The sequence below is a fragment of the Martes martes genome (genome assembly GCF_963455335.1).
Source record: "Martes martes genome assembly, chromosome: 12".
Lineage (NCBI taxonomy): Eukaryota > Metazoa > Chordata > Mammalia > Carnivora > Mustelidae > Martes > Martes martes.
The window spans coordinates 53235056-53260312 of record NC_137900.1 but is presented as its reverse complement, the minus strand read 5'-3'; the positions used below and the strand labels follow the sequence as shown (position 1 = coordinate 53260312).

Sequence of the window (25257 nt, the reverse complement as noted above, 5' to 3'; positions counted from 1 at the left end):
TGTAAAATGAGGGAAATAAATTGTTAGCCAATATGTAAGATTTGATTCTGCTGTAATACTCTCTGATTTCAGTACAGAATACTGTACAATTTGGTGAGCTTATTTCTTGCCTCTTCCCTTCCCCTTTCCCCCGATTCAAAAATGAAGCAGTCTATTTTTTTTTAAAGATTTTATTTATTTATTTAATTATTTGAGAGAATGAGAGAGCACAAGAGTTGGGGGGAGGGGCACAGGGAGAGAAATAAAAACTCCCTACTGAGAAGGGAGCCCAATGTGGGACTTGATCCCAAGACCATGGGATCATGACCTGAGCCAAAAGCAGACGCTTAACCAACTGAACCACCTAGGCGCCCTTGAAGCATTCTGTTTAATCTTTTTTTTGTACTACAGTGTGGTTGGATATGAACAACAGTTCAAGTTTTTTTTTTTTTTTTTTTACTTTTTTCCTTTTGCCTGTTAGAGTCTATTGTCAGGATCTTTTTGGTAAGTATACTGTCTAGAATTACTCACATTGGCCCATAAATGTCAGTTATCTTTAATTTACTATTTTATTTAATTTCAAGATAATAAGTAGATAATTTTAAGTTAGTAAAGGTTTCCCCCCCCCCCCCAAGGCTTATAATGAAAAACAGAACTCTCCTTCTCTATTCTTTTTTTTTTTTTTTTTGTAAGATTTTATTTACTTATTTGACAGAGATCACAAGTAGGCAGAGAGGCAGGCAGAGAGAGAAGGGAGGGGAAGCAGGCCCCGATGCAGGGCTCGATCCCAGGATCCCGAGATCATGACCTGAGCCGAAGGCAGAGGCTTTAACCCACTGAGCCACCCAGGTGCACCATCTCCTTCTCTATATTCTTTTTATACCAGCTCTTGCTACTAAGAGATAACCACTTTCAAATCTTTTAGTGATTTTTCAATTATCTCTGTATTTCTAAGTAACATGATGGTTATGCTCTTTCTTGATAATTCAGTTTTAGGTTTTATTGATCTGTTTTGGAATATGAAGATGAAGACCTACTCCTTCTACCTGTTCCCTAAACACATACCTTCCTCCTCTGTCCTCTCAATGGATAACATTCAATATTTACACTATTTTGACTATGTAAATACTGTTCATAACTGGCTTGTGTGGTATCTATAATTACATTTTCTTTTTTTGTCCAATTATGTTTTAAGTTTTGGGGAATTAATAATATAATTATCTTATTATTTCATTTGCTCAGTGTTCTGTGTAGCACACATTAACTTACACCCTAACTGTCCTCCAGGTTTAGAAATCTCTTCTCAATAGGTTCAAATACATTTTATAATCCAACTTTTTTTTTTCTCTCGACATTCCTCTTGGAACTCTCTTGTTCTGTGCTAATCTGGACTGGTTGTTCTTCATCTCTCTCATATGGGATATCCCAATTTCCTGAATCTTCTGTCTTCATCTTTTAGTTTATTCCCTCATTTTGGTGGTGTATCTTTTCTGGCAGTTTCCTATGAAAGAATGCAGGAACAGTAAATTGTTTTGATTTACCAGCATGGCTGGGTTATGTCTTTACACTGAATTGAAAGATTATGTGAGTGTTGATGTCTAGGCTGAAATCATTGTCAGGAATTTTAGAGGATACTCCTGTGCCTTCCAGCCTCCACTGAGGCTATTGAGAAGTCATTTGTCATTTTGATTCTTGATATTTATGTGTATCTTTTGTTTTTTTTTTCCTCTTCAGAAGCTGTTAAGATGTTTATTCCCAATATTCTGAAATTGATGATGTTTCAGAGAATGGGTCTTTTTCATCCATTGAGTTAATCACCAGTGAATGTTTTTTAATGGGAAAATTCAATGTCATTCAGGTCTGGAAAATTTTTAAATATTACTTCTTAGATAAGTTCTTTCCCTCTCCCCCCCCCCCAATCTCTATTTTTGGAACTCCTTTTATTAGGATACTGGTACCTAGCCTGATTATTACATTTTTTTAATCTCATGTTTTCTGTTTTTCATCCTTTTCTCCTACTTTCTTGTATATTTTCTCAGTATTCTCTTCCAGTTCTTCCACTGATTTTTTAAAAAATTTCCAGCATATTTTTAATATCTCAAAGCTCTTTTTATTTTTTATCCTCTGAATATTCCCATTTATTATTATTTTTTAAAATATTCCCTTTTAAAGGTAGCATTATGCTTTTGTGTCTGTAGGGCTTTCGCTTCACCCTGGCATCCAGGTGACCTTGCTCGCATTGTGGTAGGCCACGCAGACAGAGACGGAACCTCCGACAGCCTACATCTTCGTGCAACCACCTGCAGTCTTCCTAGGAACATGGACAGACAGGCAGCCTTCTGAAGAGTCTCACAAGAACATTTTATTTACCTTTCTCTCTTGAGGAAGGCTCCCTGTCTTGCAGAAAGATGTCTTGAGTCAGTTTTCCCATCTGCCTCCCTGGTTTCTTTGAAACTTGAGACTTTTTATCATGCCCCACTTGAGGGCACAGATGCAGCTATAAAATGGCTTAGCCGCAGCATGGCATTAGCTCCTCAGCAGTAGGGTTGTCCCATCAGTCCCCTTCCATCCAGTCCCTTTTACTTTGGTGTCTCCCTGAACAAGGGCCACAACTTGGCACATTTGGCTTTTGTTTTCTCACTGTTTATGTAAATAATAACCTGCCTGAATCTAAAAAGAGCTCATTGTTTTTATTAACCAGCTAAATTTGCCAGGCCTTGCTTGGCCCTTGGCTTGGCCTTTGGTGGATGTAACATTTTACCTCTCTGCAGATTTTAATTTTAGTGGTTGTTTTCAAGTTTTCTTCTGCTTTTTGTCTTCTGTTTTCTTCAAGTTAATGTTTTTCTTCCTTTGTTCTCTAATGTTTTCTCAGATTTCCTTAAATCTTTAGTAATATTTGCCTGCTTTCATGTGTAAGAGTAAGATACTAAAAAGCTGATTGGAAGTTCTGTTTATGGATGAGGTGCTTTAATAGGTGCAATTCACTTTTCTCTTGGGTTGGCTAAGGATATCACAGTTCACTCCCAAGACTTTTTACTTAATCTCCCAGTTTTGATAGGCAACCCTGCTGTTAACCATTTGGTATGCCTGAGTTTATTATTGCATGCTTCAACTTTGCACAGGTCTTCTGTGAAGTTGGTAAATGAATGGTTTTCTTTTGTGAGGAAACCAACTTCCTTTTTTTTTTTTTTAATATTTTCTTATTTTAGAGACAGAGAAGGCCTGTGGGTGTGGGAGGGGCAGAGGAAGAGAATCTTCAAGTAGACTCGTCCTGAGCATAGAGCTTGATGCAGTTCTTAGTCTCTTGACCCATGAGATCATGGCCTGAGCGGAAACTAAGAGTCAGATGCCAAACTGACTGAGCCACCTGGATGCCCCGAGGAGACCAGCTTTCATGTTTCATTTGCTGTTCTCTGTCTACGGAGCTTTACTTGGGTTTGTGTTAAGAATCAGGTGGCTTCTTAGTTTATCTGTCTATAGGCCCATAGTTTGCAACCTTCGCCAGCTAACTCCATCCCACTCGTGTATTTGTATTCCAGCTTCCCAAATTTTCTTGACCCATCTCTGTCAATGTTACTGTCCATCTGAATAGGTTAGTGCTTTTAATCTCTTGTCATTTTTGTGGACTTTCATAAAGGGGCAGTGACAAATGTGTTGAGTATGCTTTGTTTAAGCAGATACTGCTTGGTTTTTTAATGTTTTTACTTTTGTCAATTGTAAATATACTTTCTCTAAATTCCATGTTTAGATTAATGTAGAATCTTAATTGATTCTAAGTGGAAAGGTGTAAGAAAGAGAATATACAAGGATGACAGCTGCTTAGGATCAGTGATAACCTGGGGCTGGCAAGGACACTAAAGGTGACCATATTCACTTCTTCCTTTCACTCCAGTCATTTTTACTAGAATATGTGTTGGTGTTATTCACTGTTCGTGTTCTCAGACATGCAATGTACTCTTCCATTATATAATTTCACATCCTTTTCTTTTTTTCTTTTTCTTTTATTTTTTTAAAAAGATTCATTTATTTGAGAGGGTGGGGAGGGAGGGGCACAGGGACAGGGAGAGAATCTCGAGCAGACTCCTTGCTGAGCGTGGAGCCTGATACAGGGCTCGATCTAACAACCCTGAGATCATGACCTGAGCCAAAAGGACACTTAGCAGACTGAACTACCGAGGCGCCCCCCCCCCCTTTTCTTTTTAATTTCAAGAACATTTACTTGAATTATTGTTTTGTTTGTTCTTTTGCCTTGCTTTGGTTTTCTTCTGAATTTCCTATTATTTGCACTGGGTCTTGTTTGTCTTCAGTATATGTGACTTTTTTGTGAATTGTTTTTATCTTCCTTTTGAGTTAAAATTCTTTCCCTTTTCACCTATTTAAGGTATCATCTGTTGTGTTTATCCACTCCTGTGCTCCTTCTAGTTTTAGTTTTCATGTCCAAATTTTTTTTTTTTTAATTTCTAATTCTTCCCTGAATTCTGTCACCTCATATCTGATTCATGGTTATCCTATTACGGCTTTTATCATTTTTTAAATGACTGACATTTTAAATGCAAGTTAATAGTTTTGATATGTTCTGTGTGTCTGTCTTTCTGGTGGAGTTTTATTGTCTATAGGTGTCTTATTCTGCTCCTTATTCTCTTTTAATTTATAACAGTATTGCACAGGCTTTTCCCTTGATATTTTTGTTTCCCATTTTTAAAATGTGAAGCTCATTTTTAGGAACTTTGTTTAGGAGGAGCCTGGTTCAGATGAGCTTTTCTATTGTCATGGCCCTTTGACTGTTTCTTGTTGCCTAGTATTCAAATTATAGTGGCTTGCTTTCTGAGATTTCCTGGCTCTGTTCTCCTCCTTCACTTTTACCTGGACTTCTCTTTCCATCCTGTTATTTTTCTCTGTCTTGCTCAGTGTGATACCATAGCCAGTTGATTGATTCTCCTTGGTGTGGAACTCTGTCCCGGAAGGGAGCCCTGGCTGATCAGTTTTAGGAGTTCTTAAGGATGAGACTTTCCCAGCTTCTTTAGACCTTCTTATACTTTGCATTCACCTGATATTTTCACCTTCTAGTTTCAGTAGTTGTCTCAAGTTGATTTGCCATAATTTCTACTTTTTGGGTTTTTCCTATTACCAGGTTTATTAGATTCCCAAATGGCTTCCCTTCTCTTTCTCCCACAGAAGTGCTGATACTATGGTTTTATGACTTGTTTTGGTTTGTTCTTACCTGCTTATATTTTGGTGTTGTGAGGATATCTATGCTTTTGTTTTAAATGTTGTCCATGGTTTTTGGTTTTCTTTCTGTTGGTCAGCCTGGTATTATGTAGGGACTTGAAGAGATTTATGAACTCTGTATTTCATATTAAGGAGAATTAATTTATATGTAAAATAGCTTACTGAATTATTTATAAAGTATTCTTAAAATTATTTGGTGAATTTTGACAAGTCTTTTTTTTTAAAATATAAAGTGATATGAGAGTTTTTATTTAAATTCCAGTTAGTTAACATACAGTGTTATATTAATTTCAGGTGTACAATGTAGTACATAAAAACTTTTAAAAAATGAGTTAGGTTTGACAAGTCTTTCTTAAGTTTTTAAAGTTATTCCAAAACCAGAGCCTGTTTATCTTATTGGGTAGAAGCAGTTGTTAGCGTGAAGGAAAAACAAGTTAATATTGCTCCTTAATAGCAAAGGAATTTGGCTTTATTAGGTATATTTTCAAAATTGATGGCTATTATCAGTTGAAAGTTCTTTTTTAATCTGTTAGGATTAAAAGTCATTTATATAAAAATAAAAAGATGACATGGTAGAGTTAAAGAACCAATATTTCAATGTTTTAAAATTTGGGGAATAGAAGAATTAAATGCACTCTGCCACTTTTAAAAGATAAGTTGTTTCTTCCTTTGAACAATTTATATTTATTCATTACTCTTCTGTTTTAATATATTCTCGGCCTGGAACATATTTTTTCAAAGTCCAAAAGAGAACTGCAAGTTTTGACAACTGATTTTTTTTTCCCTCCAAATACCTTTGATGTAAGATTTTTAATAAGATTCCATCTTTAAATGTGGTATTTAAAATCACCGAATTAATGGAAATTTGGTATTATTATTTTTATTATTATTATTTTTAAAGATTTTATTTATTTATTTGACAGACAGAGATCACAAGTAGGCAGAGGCAGGCAGAGAGAGAGGAGGAAGCAGGCTCCCTGTTGAGCAGAGAGCCTGATGCGGGACTCGATTCCAGGACCCTGGGATCATGACCTGAGCCAAAAGCAGAGGCTTTAACCCACTGAGCCACCCAGGTTCCCAGAAATTTGGTATTATTGCCCATGATGTTTATCAGTCTGTCGTAACAGCAACACAAACAAACAAAAAGCCCTCTGCCCAAGATGAGATTCAGAAGGGATGAGTACTCACTCTCATATAAAGTTTTTCTGTCTGTCCCTTAGTGAAAATGATAGTTTGATGTAGTTGAGAGCTATAAAACAGTTTTGGTATTGAACACCTGTGTGATAAATAGCTTATTTATTGTGGGATTTTTTTTTCTATTAGTAAATATGGAAGAGGAGAGTATAATATTAAGAACACTAAGATACCAAATTAAAATCTGATTATGCAACCCTTTGGCTTATTCGTGATTATTTCAACCTTCATGTTTATTTCTAGGGCAAATCTGCAGTTTGTAAAAAGAGAAAGAAGTGTGTTATGTTTGTTTACCTTACTTATAGCCAAACTTAAATGTTAAAACGCCACATTTTTTTTTCTCAAGTTTCATGTTTTATAGGTCTTTCTTGCCATTAACATTAAAACATGTGAACAGCATACTTTTGCATTCTGAAGCCTGCAAAAAGGTTTTTGCTGCACACTAGTTACTCAAACTGCTGCTGTAGTCACAGGAGAAGAGACCGAGATGATCACTATATATACAGCACATTTTTGAGACTATGGAGGACAAGTAATTATCCCTGATTTTTTTTTAAAGTATATTCCTACCATCAGCTATTCTCTCATTTTAAAAAAATATTTATTTATTTGAGAGAGAGGCCCGAGGAAGAGGGAGAGACAGAGTTCTCAAGCAGATTCCCTGCTGAGTGCCAGAGCTCATTGTGGGGCTTGATCTCATGACCCTGAGATCATGACCTCGGCCAAAATCAAGAGTTGGTTGCTCAACCACTTGAGCCACACAGGCACCCTAGTGTTTTCTTTTAAATATACCCTAAGATAACTTTTTCTACCCAGTCTATAGACTCATTAGTCGGAACCTAATGTACAGCAAAAATCAGTCTTATATAACTTAATGTTTTCCATGCTGAGTAAGTGAAAGCAATTCCACTTGTAGAACATGTTTATATCAACATAAGACAGCTGTAAGAACTTCGTTTTCACATTTCTCATTCTATATTAAGTAATGTTAGTTGATTTTAAAAAAGTCTGCCAGCCTTTAGTGAAAGGTAGGCATTTCATTGATAGTTATTTTTTTAATACCTAAATGAGCCTTTATTAGGTGCATTAATTTGGAATTCAGGAACCTTTGGATTGTAGGTCTTCCTCAGAGTATTTAAACATCATGAGTTTTCAATCTCAAGCACATTTTATTATGAAATTTACAAAATTCTGTGCCTTTAGTAGCTAGTTGGTAACAGAAAATAGAGTTTTGGTTGGTAGAAAAATGGAGTTGACAAGCTTATGGAGAAGAGGTGGAGGGGTACAGTTTACCCACATTAGCTTGGTTGATGTGCCTGCCGTCAACCAGCACTACCCGACCAACCTTCTTATTTAATCTTTTTTTTGTCCTTTTTTCCCCCTTTGCTCTTCTGCCTCACTATTAACCCCTTCCTTTGCTCTTCTGCCATTTTCCTATCCTGTACTTTCTTCCTTAATCATTATTTGAGACAAAAGCTTTTATTCTTTGTTGTCTTCTCAACCTATACACTTTAAAGATGCATGTAAAAAAAACTTTGCTTAACAATCTGTGTTTCAGTTTTAAAGTACATATTTGAGAATTTTATAATCGTAGAAAACCAGAGAAACAGAATTTCCAAGTGGATGGGATAGTAAAGCTCTACTTTAAAATACCGAGAAATTGAGGGGCACCTGGATGGCTCAGTTGGTTAAGAGCCCAACTATAGGTTTCGGCTCAGGTCATGATTTCAGAGTCCTGGGATTGAGCCGCATATGGGTCTCCACACTTAGTGAGAAGTCTGCTTAAGGATTCTCTGTCCCTCTACCCAGCTCCTCCCCCCCAACTCGTGTGTGGATGCACTCTCTCTCTAAAGTAAATGAGTATTTTTTAAAAAATACTAAGAAATTGAATGTTTATTAAAGGATTGTAAAAAAAAATTTTTTTTCGTAGTGTTTTTCTGTCACAAAAAAAGATTAAAGTTTTTGGTCATGCCACTTCCTCCATTTCCCACAATAATTTCAATGCATATGTCACTAAAATGTTAATTCTCTTCCTCTTACCTTTCTCTCAGAACTTCAGCTTAAATAACATAAAAAAATATACCTAAACACTGGGGGTGCCTGGCTGGCTCAGGTGGTAGAGCATGCGACTCTTCATCTTGGGGTTGTAAGTTGGAGTCCCACATTGGGTTAGAGATTACTTAAAATATAAAATCTTTTTTAAAAAGTACATGAACACTAGGAGATTTTGAGTTCAGAGGCTTTTTTTTTTTTAAATTTTGTTTCCTAATTTATTTCTCATTTTCAGGTTTATTCCATTTATAGATTTATTGCAAATAACTTACACAAAAGAGAAGATTATATAGCAGACTCTACTATCTAGATGTAATCTATAATATTCTGGTTTCTCTTGAGATCGCATGAATCTTTCTAGATGTAATCTTTTAGCCATTTTGCTTTTTTCTCCAATATTTAAAATTGTTTGTTGATCAAATTAGCAATAAACACACATACACACACTACATGAGATACTCTATGTTGAAAGAGTATAAGGAGTTAAAAGATAAAAGGTACACAATTTGGAGGAAAATCATTTGCACGAATATGAAAGCCATAGGTTTGATATCCTTCAGATATCAAGATCTAAGACATAAAATCAAGAAATCACAAAGTGTCGGTATCCTAGAATTGTGTATTATCTATGGTTGCTGATTCGTCAAGCTCAGAGAAGGCAGAGGTGAGTGCTGGGAGGTGTGTGGAGGAAGCATATACTGAGGGGGGAAAGGTAGCACCCAATGAAAGAAGTAAGAGCTGAGGGAATATGGTCTTTGGAGACCATTTAGTGCAGAGGCAGATGGTATCCCACTCCGTTTTTTGTGTAAGTATCACATTATAAAACGGTAATTTATGTTTCTGATGAATCTGAGTTTGCAAGACAGAGGCTTCCTATGCAACTGTGTGCAAATAAGGTTTGTTGTAAAGATGTGTAAGAAAATGTTTTGGTTTAAGAACACTAGATAGGCAACTTCTTTTCTTGATTTACTGGTTAAATGAGGTGTCATCCTCAGGCAACTATTTGGAAACACCCTATAATATCCACATACATTTGCTTTGAGTCCTGTCTGCCGTCAGACTTTTTAAGAGTGAGGAAAATATGTAATTTCTGTTCACTGAGCAACAGAATAAAGAAAACGTACTCGTGTACTTTGTGGTGGATGGCCAGTTAATGTCATTTGAAGCATAAGATATGTTTATCACTGAAAGCTGAAATTAGCCCCAGAACTAGTGGGCTGTGTTTGACACTTTAAAGATATAAACTCAATGAGAACATAATTAGGGATAACGGGCTTTTATGCCTGACAGGGGTAGGCGGCACATTTACTTAACATACATTGCCTAATGTTACTTTCTTGACAGAGTCTCCAAATACCGTTTTTTTCCCCATGGCAACTTGTGCTCTTATATGTCTGGTGCTTAATATGAATAAATTTTTTTCTTATGGTTGATTGCAGTTAAATGATGAGACTCCTGTGGTATGCTCAAAGTGATATATACTTTGTATGTAACAGGTTTGAGTATTATATTTTATTGAAACAGTTCAATTATACCACAGTCAAAGAAAAAAAAATCGAATTTTTTATTAGCCAGGAGTCTGTCTCAGGCTTCCTCACAATTCAGTGCAGTGTTGTGATGAACACTTTCTCTGATGCCTTGTTTTAAATTTTTGTATTTGTAATATCCTGAAAGGAGAGCTTCCAGATTATATTTTCATATCAAGTCCCTGTAAACTTTTAAATTTAACTAGCCAAAGAGATGAATAATCTTTGTTGCAGAATGTTTAATAAACAAAGCCTAAGTAAAATAATAGAAACACAATAAACTTAAAATGTTCTTTTAATGTTTTAAATCTGTGTCATTTCTTTCCTTTTTGTTTTAAAAGGTGGGGGTTAGAAAGAAAAGAGAACTTCAGATTTTATATTTAATTGAACTAACAGCATGTGCTGACAAGTAATAAATAACAGCCGTTCGAAGTGACTAAATAAATTGGTTTCCACAAGCAATGATTCATCTTCTGTCTTTCATTGCCATCGGGCTAAGAGACAGCTTCTTTTTGTCAGCTTATAGGAAAAATATTTGGTAGTATAACAATCCTGTTTCTATTCCTGCAATAGAAGGTCATGGTTTTGTATAGTAGTTGCATTTTAAAGTATTTAAAGACAATAACTAAATTTACATTTGGTTGTTCATTTACCTAAAACTTTGTGAAGCTGTAATTGCTCAGTCTTTGTGGTGTTTTACAATATTTTGGTAGATTCGCTTCCCTCTTAATTTTTTCTTTGACTCCTGGGTTATTTGGAAATGTGTTACTTAGTTTGCTAATATTAGATTTTCTAAAGATCTTTCTATTATTGATCTTTAACTTAATTCTGTTGTGTTCATAGGACATGTTTTGTGTGGCTTGAATCCTTTGATACTTACTGAGATTTATTATGGCTGAATATATGGTCTATGTTGGTAAGTATTCCTTGCACAGTTAAAATGCATATCCTGCTTATGGTATGGTGGGGTGTTATATAAACGTCAGTTAGGTCAAGTTGGCTAATACTGTTGTTCAAGCCTTCTACAATCTTTTTTCCCCCAGGTTTTTATTTAAATTCCAGTTAGTTAACATACAGTGTAATATTAGTTGCAAGTGTAGAACTTAGTGAGTCACACTTACATATAACACCCAATGCTAAACCTATATTCATACTCATTTTTCACCTGTATCTTCTTTACTTACTGAGAGAGGGGCCATGAGTTTTGTAGTGCTACATAACAAATTAGCATAAATTGGGCTTAAGGCAGCACGCATTTATTACCTCACAGTTTCTGGTGAGGCAGGAATCTGGGGGTAACTTAGCTGGATTCTTTGTTCAGGGTCTCAGGAGACAGCCATCAAAGTGTCGGCTGCAGATGCTCTGTCATCTGGGGCTGGGGGACCTATTCCAGACTCATGTGGTTGTTGACAAAATTCACTTCCTTGTAGCTGGTTTTTTTGTTTTTGTTTTTGTTTTTTTTTTTAAGTCCAATAAGACAGAGGCCTCTGACTTCATCTCTAATCTGTAGACTCTGCTTTAAAGGTTCCCTCTGATTAGGTCAGACCCACCCAGAATAATCTCTCCTCTAATAAAATCAAACCTTAATTACATCTCTAAAATCTCGGCACTGTTGCTGTATAATATAACCCAATCATGGAGTGAAATTCCATTTTATTTACAAGTCTTTGTCAGGGGTTATCCAGGGCATGTGTAGCGGGGGGTGCAAATCTTGGGGATGCACTTAGAATTCTGTCCACCACAGAGGGATATTAAAATCTCCAATAGGGGGGCGCCTGGGTGGCTCAGTGGGTTAAAGCCTCTGCCTTCGGCTCGGGTCATGATCCCAGGGTCCTGGGATCAAGCCCCACATTGGGCTCTCTGCTCCGCAGGGAGCCTGCTTCCTCCTCCTCCTCTCTCTCTCTCTCTCTTTCTCTGCCTGCTTGTGATCTCTGTCTATCAAATAAATAAAAATCGTAAAAAAAAAAAAAAAATCTCCAACAGGACTGTGGATTAGTCTGTTTCTCCTTGTAATTCTAAAGTTTTTGCTTTAAATATTTTAAATATTAAATATTTTAAATATTTAAATATTTTAAATATTTTTAAAATATTTTAATTCTCAGTATTAGGTAGATAAATGTTTGAGATTATTATATCCTCTTTAAAAATTCATCTCTTTACCATTATGAAGTAACATTATTGTCCCTGGTAATTGCTCTTTGCTTTGAAACCTATTTTTTCTGGTAGTAGTATAACCACTTCTCTCTTTTGATTAGTGTTAGTATAGTGTATCTTTTCCAACCTTTTGATCTATTAGTGTCTTTATATTCAAATTTTGTTTCTTGGAGGCAGCATATGGTTGGGTCTTTTTCCAATATTGCAGTTTCTACTTTTTAATTGGGTTATTTTGGCTATTTGATTTTTAAAAATTTGTTTACAGTTTATTTTTTAAGCATAATATTAGTACATACCATTTGTAACACTCTCTTACCTTTTAGGTATCTTCCACAATATTTCTGTCATTTATTTTGACAGCTTTGTTGGTAGATAATTCACACACTGTAAATCTTGCCCTTTTAATTTTTTTTTTTTTTAAGTGAGACAGTGTTTGAGTGGGGGTTGGAGGGGTAACCTCAAGCAGACTCCACCTATGTGGAGCCTGATGTAGGGCTCGAACCCATGACCCTGAGATCAACCTGAGCTGAAATCAAGAGTCAGATGCTCAACCACCCAGGTGCCCCAAAGCTCGCCCTTTTAAAGTATACAGTTCAGAGGTTTTTAGATTATACATCCACTGGCACTGTCTTAATTCCAGAACATTGTCATCACTTCAGAAGGAAACTTCATACCCATTAACAATACTCCCCATGCCCACCTTTCCCTCTGACAACCACTAATATACTTCCCATCTGGGGATTTGCTTATTCTAGACATTTCATATAAATGGAATCATACAATAGGTAACTTTCTGTATCTGGCTTCTTCGCTTTCCAGGTTCAGCCATGTTGTAGCATAGGTCAGCACTTGATTTCTTTTTACAGCCAAATAATTTTCTTCTGTATGGATACAGCACATTTTGTTCATCTGTTCTTCAGGTGGTTGACTGTTGGGTGGTTTCTGCTTTGGGCTGTTGTGAATAATGCTGCTGTGAACATCTATGTACAAGTTTTTGTGTGGACATATGTTTTCATTTCTCTTGTATATATACCTAGAAGTGGAATTACTGGGTCATATGGGAACTTTAACTTTTTGAGGAACTTGCAGACTTTTCTCCAAATGACTGCACCATTTGGCATTCCTACCAGCGATGTATGAGGATTCCGGTTTCCTTGCCAACACTGGGTATTGTTTGCTTTTTCTCTTCCACTGTTTTAGAGATGTTGCTTCAGTGTGTTCTGATTTGCTTGTTTTCCACTGAGATATCTCCTGCCATCATTGTTCCTCTGTATATTCTTTCTCTGCTTTTGGGGTTTTCTTTATTACTAGTTTTGAACTAGTATGTGGCTTAATGTAGTTTTCTTCGTGGTTTGTTTTTTTGTTTGTTTTTGGGGGGGGGTGGGTGCATGGGGTTCATGGTATTAGATTTGTGAGTTTATAATTTTTATCAAACTTAGAAAATTGGGAGCCATCATTTGTTCAAATATTTTTTTTAAAGATTTTATTTATTCATTTGACAGAGAGAGAGAGATCACAAGTAGGCAGAGCAGCAGGCAGAGAGAGAAAGAGGGGGAAGCAGGCTCCCTGCCAAGCAGAGAGCCCAATGTGGGGCTCGATCCCAGTACCCTGAGATCATGACCTGAGCTGAAGGCAAGGGCTGAACCCACTGAGCCACTCAGGCGCCCTGTTCAAATATTTTTTTTATCATTCTTTTTCCTTTGGGGATTCCAGTTACACACAACAGCATACTTCAGGTTTTTACCCAAGCTCACCAAGCCTCTATTCACTTTTTTTTTTTATTCCTCTTTTTTTCTTTCAAGTTCACTGTTCTTTTATTCTCCACTATCTAACCTGCTGTTAATCCCACCTGATACATTTCTCATATTATTTCAGTTTAAGAAGTTTGATTTGCATCTTTTTTATGCCTTCCATGTCTTTGCTTAACATTTTAAACATATAGAAAATAGTTATAGTAACTTGTTAAAGTCCTGAGTAAGTCTCACTTGGTGAGTTTTTTCCCCTGATGATGGATTTGTATTTTCCAGCTTCTTTATAGGGCTGGCAGTTTTCAATCGAATGCCAGACACATTGTGAATTGTACTTTGTTGGGGCTGAACTTTTTTATTTGTATAAATAGTCTTGAACCTTTTTTTACTGAGACACAGTCAAAGTTACTTGCAACCAGTTTGACCCTTTCCATTTTGGCTTTTAAGATTTGTTAGATCACAATGGAAGAAGCTTGTTCTAGGCCTGATTAGTTCCCACAACTGATTAAACACTTCGGTGTGCTTAATGACCTGAAAATCATGATGTTTTCCATTCTAGTTGTTGTGAAGAGGCACTATTGCTAGCCTTGTGTGGGTGCTAGGCACTGTCACCTCCTGTCCTTACGGAGATTCTTTCCCGGCCCTGGTAGTTGGCTTACACACCTGCCTTGTTCACTCCTCGGCTGAAGAGTCAAGGGGTGCTCAGCAGCTCCCCAGAGTTCTCTCTTTTGCTTTCCCATCTCTGGTTTAGAGCGTACATAAGTGTTTGTCCTCAGTGCAGACTTCTCTCTGGCTGGTTGATTCTGAGTTCTGTTCTTTACGGTTTTTCTCTAACCTTCATAAATTTGGGTCAAAACATACTCTGTTCAGGAGATCCTAAGCCTACCTTTCCCCTCCGCTGACTCCTCATGTCATCTCTTCCTGCCTACAGAGGAAAGAACTCTCTTTCTGTTTTTCTTACATGATGTAGTGTCTGATCCTGGAGGCATCCTCATCTCTATGTTTTGAAGAAGTAGAGAAGGGAAATGTTAGTTTGTTTACCCACGTTCTGTTCTGGGAGAGGATACTGCCTGTACGAGAGCTTGGTTAGTGGAACTGGCAACTGCCAGTCGTTCATGTCATCCTTGTTCCACTCAACAGTGTCAGCTGTGATTTCCATTGTCATCTTTCCCTAGTAACTGTTTCCTCAAAAGGTGGTGATGGATGCTGCTAGTAAATTTTTAAAAATCTCTTTAAGACCTTCTTTATGTACAGTGTAATACTGTATTTTCATCTGGTTTTCTTAATATTGTCGGTAATGAATTTTAAAAAGAGTTGAAATGATGGTAACTTTAGGCCCTTATTAAAGTGGCAAGGAAGAATTATTGGGCAATAAATGTACAATTCTATGAATCATTGCTTTCTGGTTGTAAAATAATGTTTATTTGTATGATGTTTAAATAATACAAAGGCAGATGGTTAATAACTCCTATATGAAGCCATAAAAGTAAAATAAGTTTGTTTAAAAAATTTTTTTGGGGGGGGGCGCCTGGGTGGCTCAGATGGTTATGCATCTTTGCCTTTGGCTCAAGTCATGATCCCAGGGTCCTGGGATCGAGTCCTGCATTGGGATCCCTGCTCAGTGGGGAGCCTGCTTCTCCCTCTCCCGCTCCCCCTTCTTATGCTTTCTCTCTCTGTCAAATAAACAAAATCTTTTAAATATATATGTATATAATTTTTTAAATCAAATGGCATGTGGGTAATTAATCTGTTGCTATCATTCGTTGGAAACAAACTTAAAATGGTATAAAATATTTAGAAATTTCTCAGTGGTGGAACCTAGTTTCCTGTTTTGCTTCTCATTGATACCTCTTTGTTCTTGTTGGAAATGCTGAAGTGTTGGAATTCCTGTTTTCTGTAGAAGGTTGTCCTCCCTTTTATCCAGGAATAGGTTTTGTGGCAAATCATTGAGTCAGCAATTACTTGGAGTCTAACTGAAAGAGATAAAGTTCCTAAGAATTTATTATATATGTGTCTTGCCACTGAGTGAGCAAGAAAAATACATACCCATCAGTGCTGACTGGTTGGTAATTTCTGAAACACGATGCCACAGCTCCTCATAAATAACAGAGTAACAGAATCACAGAGAATTTGGCAGAGATCAATCTCTAGATGGATGAGTTGGTCTATAAGCAAATAGCTACTCAACTTCTTTTGACTTTTAAGAATGTTCTATGCACTTTCTGATCCAGACTCTTAAATTTCACTTGAGTCCCTAGAGATCAAGTAATTTTTATAGAAACCAACATAGACTAACGAGTCAGCAACTGTTCCTTGATGTATGGAGGTACATTTTTATTTCAGTGGGAGAACCCCATATGCTGCTTTTAGGAACTCTACTCCTTAACTTCATATTATGGACATCTGTCGTGACTGGTCAGTGAGTTGATATGACTCTGATGTCCTGGGATGAGAAAGTAGAGATTTCATCCGCAATCATCAAAAGCCTGCCAGTAAAATATTTGTGCTGCCTAGTTGTTTTATTTTTGGCATATTTGTGAGACTGAGTGATGTGCTGTATTTGCCATCTTTGCAAATGTCAATTAACTTTTTTTAAAAAGACTTTATTTGAGAAAAAAAAAAGAACATGTGAGCATGAGTGGGTTGGGGAGAGAGAGAAGCAAAGTCCCCACTGAGCAGGGAGTCCTGCCCTCCCCGGCATGGCTTGGTCCCAGGACTCTGAGATCATGACCTAAGTTGAAGGCAGACGCTTAACGAACTGAGCCACACAGGTGCCCCTCAAATGTCAATTAACTTTTATAGAAGCACAATCTTGGTAGCCAAAAACACTTGCAGCCCTTGCTACATTTCTCTAGTATCTGTGCCCAGGGACTATAAACTTGTAGCTGTCTGATAGATATGTTGCTTAGTAACCCCTGCTTCCCTGTTTTGAACCTGCCAACATTCCTGACTCTATAAATGAACAAGGAGATGATCTAAAAACAAGTGAATATGATTTGAACGTTCAAGTGAGGTATGAACCGAAGCTGTCCTTTATCCATTTGCAGACAAGGAAAGACGTGGCAGGAGATGTCTGGAAATGTCCCCTGAGGTGCCATCAGCTATCATCTCAGGTGTTTGGGTAGCTGTGGGCAGACAGGGTGCTTAGAAATCCAAAAGCCATTTAAAAAATTATGTCACATTTTAAATAGTCTTTGCACAGTGTTTAGTTCATTGTACTGCTTCTTATAGCCCTTTTACATTAAAACAAACACACAAAATTATTCTTTAAAATTTATTTTTATTTACTTATTTATTTTTATTAGCATATAATGCATTATTAGCCCCAGGGGTACAGGTCTGTGATCGCCAGGTTTACACACTTCACAGCACTCACCATAGCACATACCTTCCCCAGTGTCCATAACCCAACCACCCTCTCCCTGTCCCCCTCCCCCCAGCAACCCTCAGTTTATTTTGTGAAATTAAGAGTCTCTTATCAAACTGAGGTATTTTTAAAAGGGTTTTTATTCCAGTAGGTCACTTCACAGGGACAAAACTGTTGTATGGGGAGTATTACAGATTTGAGGGTACATGATCTTAGAAATAAGCTAGGTGCCTTCCAGGCAACCTGCTGCCTCTTTCAAAGTGTCCTTTCTGCTGGCCCCAAAGAGGGAAGAAACTCATGTATGCAAAGGTTTTAGGGACTTTGTGTGTTGCTCATATAAGCAGTGACATTTTAGGAGACAACCAAAGGAAATGACAGTGCTAGCTATAAAATGAAGGTTAGCTACTGTGTGTGAAGCAGTGTGCAAGAACTTGATATACATTGTCTTCCCTCACGATAGCAACCTTATGAGAAGTGATCGTTATCCCCATTGCCCACAGTCACACAGGAAAATGGTGGATCGAGGTTCATCTGCAATGTCAAAGCCAAGCTCTTGCCTTTGGGTTCTGATTTTCTATTATGAATGGCTGATACTGGAATTTTGGACATCCCAAGAGGATATAATTTTAGAGTAGGAACTCTTTTCAGCTTACTCGAATTATGGAGTGACAGTTCATTCTGGAACCAGAGACTCTTTCATACACTACAAATGTTTTCCTGGCTTTGAGACCATGGATGGATTCCAACGTATAATACAGCAATGAGCCAATGGTAGAAAATAAACAAACTAAATACCTTGATAGTAATAGGAGGTTTTGTCTGATCATTGGAAAAACACTCTGGAAAGTGTGGCACCATGGGTCATTGACAATTTTGCCCATTTGTACCTGAATGTCCTTGTGTCTCTCTGTGGATACCAAGGGAGCAGCATCTCCCTGCTTGAGTAGCTGCAGAGAGGGGTAAGAGCATCTTTAATCATTGATAGAGGCAAAGTTTTCTAGCTCTTCTGGTCCAGTAGCATAGAGGTCACTAGTCATACACTGTCCATGAGAGTTCCAAGTGCGTATTCTCACTTAAATGGGAAATAAAGCGAGGGCAGGGAATGGATGGCTGCGTGTAGGTCTCTTTTTAGTCACTTGTCAATTTTTATGTGGGATAGCATGTGTCTCACATGTCATCTCCAAATAATGGTAAGGCCTGCTATGAGCACCATGTGAAAGTGGATTCTGAGACCCAAACCTGGAGAGCCATGATCTATTAATGATTCTGCCAAAGGTGCAAGAAGGAGTAGTGAGTCGTGAGTTTGCCGCCTCTTGTTAGGTCATTGAAATATGTCCCAGAAAGACCCTCAGATACCAGGTAGTTTTCTCAAAATACTGATTCTGAGAAATGAGAAAGCAAATACTAATAACCAAATACTAATTCTGCTCTGACTGCTTGGGTTCTAATCCTGGGTTTTCCATGTTTGTAACATTTGGCCTCAAATTTTTCTGTGCCTCTGTTGCCTCAGCTGTAAAGTGGGGTTGGTAATAGTATTTACTTCAGTGAGCTGTTAGTTTAAATAAGCTAATTCATGTAAAGTTCTTAGAACAGTGCTTGGCATATTATAAATGTTCAATAAACATAAGTTATGACAAAAAGACAGTTTTGAGTGTGTATTATGTATAGGCACCTTCCGGGTTTTATGCAACCCCTCTGGCCTAACCCTCTGCCCAACTTAGGATAATATTTATTGGAAGTGCTTCTTGATTTTCACCTGGTATCACTCTTTCTGCTAAAGACCAAGTGAGTCAGAACCCTCTCAAAACCAACCAATCCTGTTTTGGTATAATATGAAAATGTTATAACTGGAAGGGCTGTAGAGCTTATGGAATCAGCTTCCTTGTTTTCTACAGTTGAGGAGTCTGAAGCTCAGGAAGGTTGAAGAAACATCCATTTATTTATTTATTTATTTATTTTTTTTTTTACTTAAGCGTTTCTCCTATTTGTTAATGAAAAAATCATGTAGGCTGTGGTTAGCATATTAGGACTTGTGTTTTGTTTTTTTTAAATGTATCATAGTAAGTAATTATGTGCCCAGCATTGTCTTCATAGAAGGAGGTATCTAGAATAAAACGAAAATTGGGCACTAGAAGGGAGTCAGCTGTGGGAAGATTTGATCTTGTAGGCTGCAAATAGAGTGTGTATGGCCAAGAGGCATGGGCCTCATCTGAAAAGGATATGCAACGGGATGTCTCAGGACCCTGCCACAAAGAGGGGAGCACTGAGCTCTAGAAAACTCAGGATGTTATACATCCCCGTTGTCAAATCACATAGCGAAGGACAAGGATTATTTATTCTGAACACCTGATTCCTAATCCCAACGGCTCCTAACAAAAGACCCTGACAATAATGTACAATAACAGGGAACATGGGAATCTTAATAAAAATGTGTGTCTGTGTGAAGCTATATTGTCTATAAGGTCCAGCCCTTCCAAACCTAAAGGCAGCACGAGAGAACTAAAGCCCAGTCACTACAGTGGTCCAGGATGGCGGTAGCAACTGTTGACCTTGACCAAAAATTCCTTATTTAGGCAGCTAGGCAGGTGACAGTATGCCTACAATGTGTTTTAACAGTCAGGTAGTAAAGACTATTATTTTTTTGTGAAAGGAAAGAACAGTATTCGGTTTGGGACATTCACTTAGAGAACTCTGAGGATCCGAAGTCCTGAAGTAGAGCCATCTAGGTGTAGAAACTATCTGGGAACAAAGCTCTAGAGCTCTCTCTGTCCCTGTCTCCATCTCTGTCCATCTGTCTCTGTCTCACTTTCTCTCTGTCAGAAGATTTTGCTGGAACTTTCCCCCTTATCCTCTGTGAAAAGATTTGTGCTAGTGTGATAGCTTGGTAGATCCGTCTGGCTTCAAATCTTGGTTCCTCTCCTGTTAGCTCTAATGGATTGGGACAGAGTCACTGAATGTTGCCTGGTCTTGATTTTCCAGACTGTAAAGTGGAGTTTATAATACCCACTTGAGGAGTTGTTATGCAGTTTAAATGGGATAGCATGAACAGTACGTGGTAGGTAGAAGAAGCAGAGGAAAAGATACTTCCCTTGCCATCTTTCTGGAATATCTGTTTGAAGTAGATGAAAGAAATGAACAGGATCATGGGTTGTCAAACCTAGGTTTGCTCTGAAATCCCATGATGACCTTTTTTTTTTTTTTTTAAGATTTTATTTATTTATTTGACAGAGAGAGAAATCACAAGTAGGCAGAGCAGCAGGCAAAGAGAGAGGAGGAAGCAAGCTCCCCGCTGAGCAGAGAGCCTGATGCGGGGCTCGATCCCAGGACCCTGAGATCATGACCTGAGCCGAAGGCAGAGGCTTAACCCACTGAGCCACCCAGGCGCCCCATCCATGAGGACCTTTTTGACAACTACTGAACTTCTGAATCAGAATCTCTGAAGTGTAGGCAAGAAACCTGTATTTTTTAGGAAACTCTCAAGTAATTCTGATGCCCAACTAAGTTTTAGATTGATGAACTACGTGAACTCTAGTTCTTTTGTGTTGCTCGTTCCATTGCTCACCACTGTTTATCGCTTCCCAACTGGTGGACGTTGGACCTGTTTCTAGTTTGGGCTATAGGGGAGAAGTGGCTATGAACATCACAAGTCTTGTAGATATGTTTTCTTTTATACTGCATAAATACTTGTGTGTGGGACTACTGGCTACCAGGTACAAGAAACCTCCAGACCTTGCCCCAGTGTGGTTGTGTCATTTTACCCTGCCATCAACCACGTTGTACCAGGTCTGTCACCTCGCCCTTGACTGGTGGAGTCAGTCTCTTTATAGCTATTCTGGGGTGGTGGGGGGAGGGTGGACGTAGTGGCATCTCCTTGTGATTTTAATTTGCATTTCCTTGATGACAAATGACATTGAGTATTTTTTTATGTGCTTCTTGGCCATTCTCGTGTATATACTTTTTGACTCTTTAAATCTTTTGCCCATTTTTAATTCATGTGTTTGTCTTTCTGTTGTTAAATTGTCACAGTTCTTTGTAGATCCTGAAAAACAGTCCTTTGTCAAATATAGGTTTTGCCGGTGCTTCCTTCAAATCTGTAGCTTGCCTGTTTATTTTCTTAATGGTGTCTTTTGATGAGTAGCAGTTTTTCATTTTTTTGGATGAAGCCTAATTGTTTTTATGGTTATTGCTTTCTATGACCTAAGAAATCTTGGCTATCTTTTTTTAAGTCATGAACACATTCTCCCATACATTCTCTTTAGAAAGCCTTAGGGTTTTACGTTTTATATTTGGCATATTTATTTTGTCTTTTCACAAGTTTTCAAGATTAGATCTTCTAAAAAAAATAATACCCCATTAAGGTTACTTTTATACATAAACAAATAAATGAAGCTGAATCATGTTATGAGAAACGTATTACAGTGGCTTTCCTGAAAAAAATATGTGCCAATGTGGAATAATTGAAAAGATCAGACCATCTTCCACATTCATGTTTTTTTTTTTTTAAATGTGATTTTATTTTTAAGTAATCTTTACACCCAGTGCGGGACTTGAACCACAACCCCGAGATCAAGAGTCCCATGGTCTACCAACTGAGCCAGCCAGGCAGGCACCCCTTCGTGTTTTGTTTTCAAACACATAATTTAAGAAGAGGAAGAATGGATTCTCTGATTCTACAGCAACCTTGAATTAAAGAGGTGTTCTCAACATATATTTGTTGAGTTAAAAGAAAATTGACCACAGTATGCATTTGTATGTAATGGGGAATGGTGCAGAGAGAGGAATAGTTCTACACCTCACATATGGAATCCGAGAAGAAGGGGAGAAAGAAATCCTGTCTTCCTTGATTGCACGGGAAGGAGAACGTTACTCTGCAGGTTCCCATTTGTCTCCATACTTGTTTTCTTCTAACCCCACCCATTCTGATCTGAGTCAGAGGAGGACCCTGGCCACATAGCTTCAGGCAGAGAATCACGTGTGTTCCTTTACAGGGCCTGGCTCCCCGCTGTTGTGTTGGAAGAGGAATCCGACACACTCCTCAGTGCCTGGGCCATCTGATAGTCTATGCAATATGGATCAGTGGCTTATTTCAACTCTCACATAATTTGCTCCAGAAATGGATTTTCTGAACCTTTCCACTTAAATAACTGTGGATTAACTTTCAGGGAGGCCAACATAGTGGAAACTAAGCAGAGCATACAACCCCAGACCACTGGACAGGTACACATTGTCACAGTTCTGCCTTAATTCACCGCACATTACTTCCTTTGAAATTTGCGGCTGGAGTCTACACTCTTCACCTTTCAATGTCTGGAAGTACATAAATCATCTGGCCATTTGTTCACCTTGTTTCAGCTGCACATCTGCCTAGGGTAAGAATATGTTCGCCAAAGCACAGTGTACTTTTCTAAAAGATTAGACTGGTTCTCCTAACCTGGTAAGCCATAGAATGTTAGTGATCGTGTTTTTATGCAATCCTAGGAGCGATAACATTACATGTTACCGTGCCTCCCCCCAAAGTTTTTTTTTTTTTTATGAACTTAGAAAAGTTTTTAATATAAAGGTTATATTCACAACAAATGCTAGTTTGAAAGAACCAAATAGGATTTTGAAGATTACCCTTCTTTAACAATGCCTTAAATTTTTATCTCCTTATCCATTCCTTATTGCTTTCTTTCTCAAGACATTATGGTTTATTGTGTCTCCACTAGGTACCTTGCATGTGATTTACACAGTGAATGGCCCTGCTTTCGGAGCAAGTTAATGATATAATATCCCCATTTATATTCAGAGCAGTCAACACTTTCTAGCTCTCAGAATAATACAAGCACCTGCATTTAATATACATGGAAGAATGGGAAGGCAAATAGCAGATAAGGCACAATCAGGTAAGTGTAATCAGATAAAATATCACAATATTATAGTAGATCAGCATCTGGTAATGACTTGAATTTTGAAAGACTGACAAACAGCATGGCCTCAAGCAGCCAGGCATACCTCATTCAGAGCAACTCTTCCCAGAACTGATTGCTCCTCTCATGTGTTTTCTGGCAGATTAAGCAGGTAGGGTTTCTTATTTTAACTCTTCTGAAACTGCTTTGTGCCACTGGAAAAACACTGGCAATCTTCCTTTTGAGCCCAGATCAGAAACAAAAACAAGTGACGTGTCCAAAAGTAAAGCCGTGCGTGCCCCAGCAGTTATCTCAAATTGATCCAAATCAATTTTATTAAAAATAAAAATAAAGCCCACAGTGATAGGCTGAGCTTTCATTTCCATCTCTGTACTTGGCTGCATGGCATTGACATTTTATTCTTTTTTTTTTTTTAAGCAGGGGAAAGCAGTTTATTAGAGACTGATTTGTCTCTGGGAAATTACTGATTTGGGGCTGCTGGCAGCTGGTAAACCTAGCTGTGTTATCTCAGGCTTGTGTGAGCCCTCATGTAACACAACCACATGGAGTCGAATAGAAAGCTTCAGATTTGCAAGTCAGAATGGAACAAACCTGATTTATAGAGTGGGATTTAGCAGTTTTCCTCTCCTTTTAAGTTATTCCTTGTGGGAGACCAGTGATCTCTTCAATGAACTCCCTTGAGCTTAGCAGATACACTGTAGAAGTGTGGAGTGCAAAGTCCAAGGCATGGGGAGGGCCCAGGTACCAAGGGCGGTGTCGCAAACAAATCTCAGCCCACACTCTGCTCTGACCTTGACTCTTCAGTGGCAGGGCTCCAGCTCCCTCCCAGAGGGATCCCCAAGTGCCTTTGCTCTTACGTGCTGTGGTTGGAGTAGGATATCATGTGTAGAAAATGGAATCAGTTGCTCTGTCTTCTGAGAAGAGCTGTACTCACTCTCTTGTTCCCCAGTTCTGAGGCTTTTGTTTGCTTTTCTACAGTGGCAGCCCCAGGCACTGGTCAAAAGGTATGTGTTTAAATGAAAATGTCATAAATATGAGCATGAAAGAGGAAATAATTGTCCATTGCATTTAGAGCAACTCTATTTTTATGGAAATGACTCTGCCCAAAATATCTCTGTCTCTTCAGCGGGTGTAGTGAGCTCAAATTGTGATAACAAAATACCGTAGTCTGGGTGACTTAAAGAACAGAAACTGACTTTCTCGCCGTTTTGGAGGCTGGAAGTCTAAGACCAGGGTGCCAGTGTGGTTGGGTTCTGGTGAGACTTGTCTCCCTGGTTTGTAGACGGTGGCCGTCTCAGTGTGTGCACATATGTATGATCTCTTCTTTAGAGAGAGAGAAAGCAAGCTTTCTGGTTCTTCTTATAATGACACTAATCCCACGAGGCTCCCCCCATGACCTCATTTAAACATGTATACCTCCCAAAGGCCCCATCTCCAAACACCATCACACTGTGGGTTAGGGCTTCACCATATGAACGGGGTGGGGAGGGGGGGATACAATTAATCCCTAGCATCACCCAGCAGTGTTACTGTGGCAGTGTGAGTAAGGCTGAGACAAAGAGGGCCACTGTCTGGCCAAAAAGGTTGACGTGAAGGTATTAGTCGTTCAGTCCACGATGGAGCAGAGGTCCATTCTCATCCCTTTTTTCCATACAGGCCCACACCCTGCCACACCCACGTTAGACTAGAAGAGAGAGCCATCATAGGACAAAGTGCTGTGGCAGGGATTAAGGAGAAAAGTCACAACTTTCAGGCTGTTCATGGTGTCAACATTCTCTTGTCTTTTCTGCGGTACCTGCCATCTTCACAGGGACAATCACTGATTTCAGAATGGTGAGTTAGCCCACAGGGGAGCTTCATTCACAGGAAGTTTTCCGTTATATTCTAAATACCAAAGAGAGAACTGATTTTCAGAAGATTTCTAATGACCGGAGTGAAAGTAAGGAGTTTGTGGGGCATCATGGGTTAATTACAACCGCCTCTTTTTAGAGCATCCCGTTTTTTGTGATGTTTTCTTTTACGGAATTATTCATTATGGAATGCATTTGGGAGGTAGGCTGGGATTTACATTTTTCAATGGAAAAACTGTAAGCCTCTTC

The 25257-nt window shown here is 38.3% G+C and overlaps 1 protein-coding gene across 1 annotated transcript in view; it reads left to right on the top strand.

Moving 5' to 3' along the window:
- The window catches only part of CAAP1 (caspase activity and apoptosis inhibitor 1), an 84518-nt gene that overhangs the window by 48867 nt on the left and 10394 nt on the right, over positions 1–25257 (top strand). Inside the window, exon 6 of the transcript XR_013967701.1 lies at positions 10824–10896. The gene's annotated coding sequence lies outside the window, so the exon portion shown is untranslated. The remainder of the gene's footprint in view (positions 1–10823; positions 10897–25257) is intronic.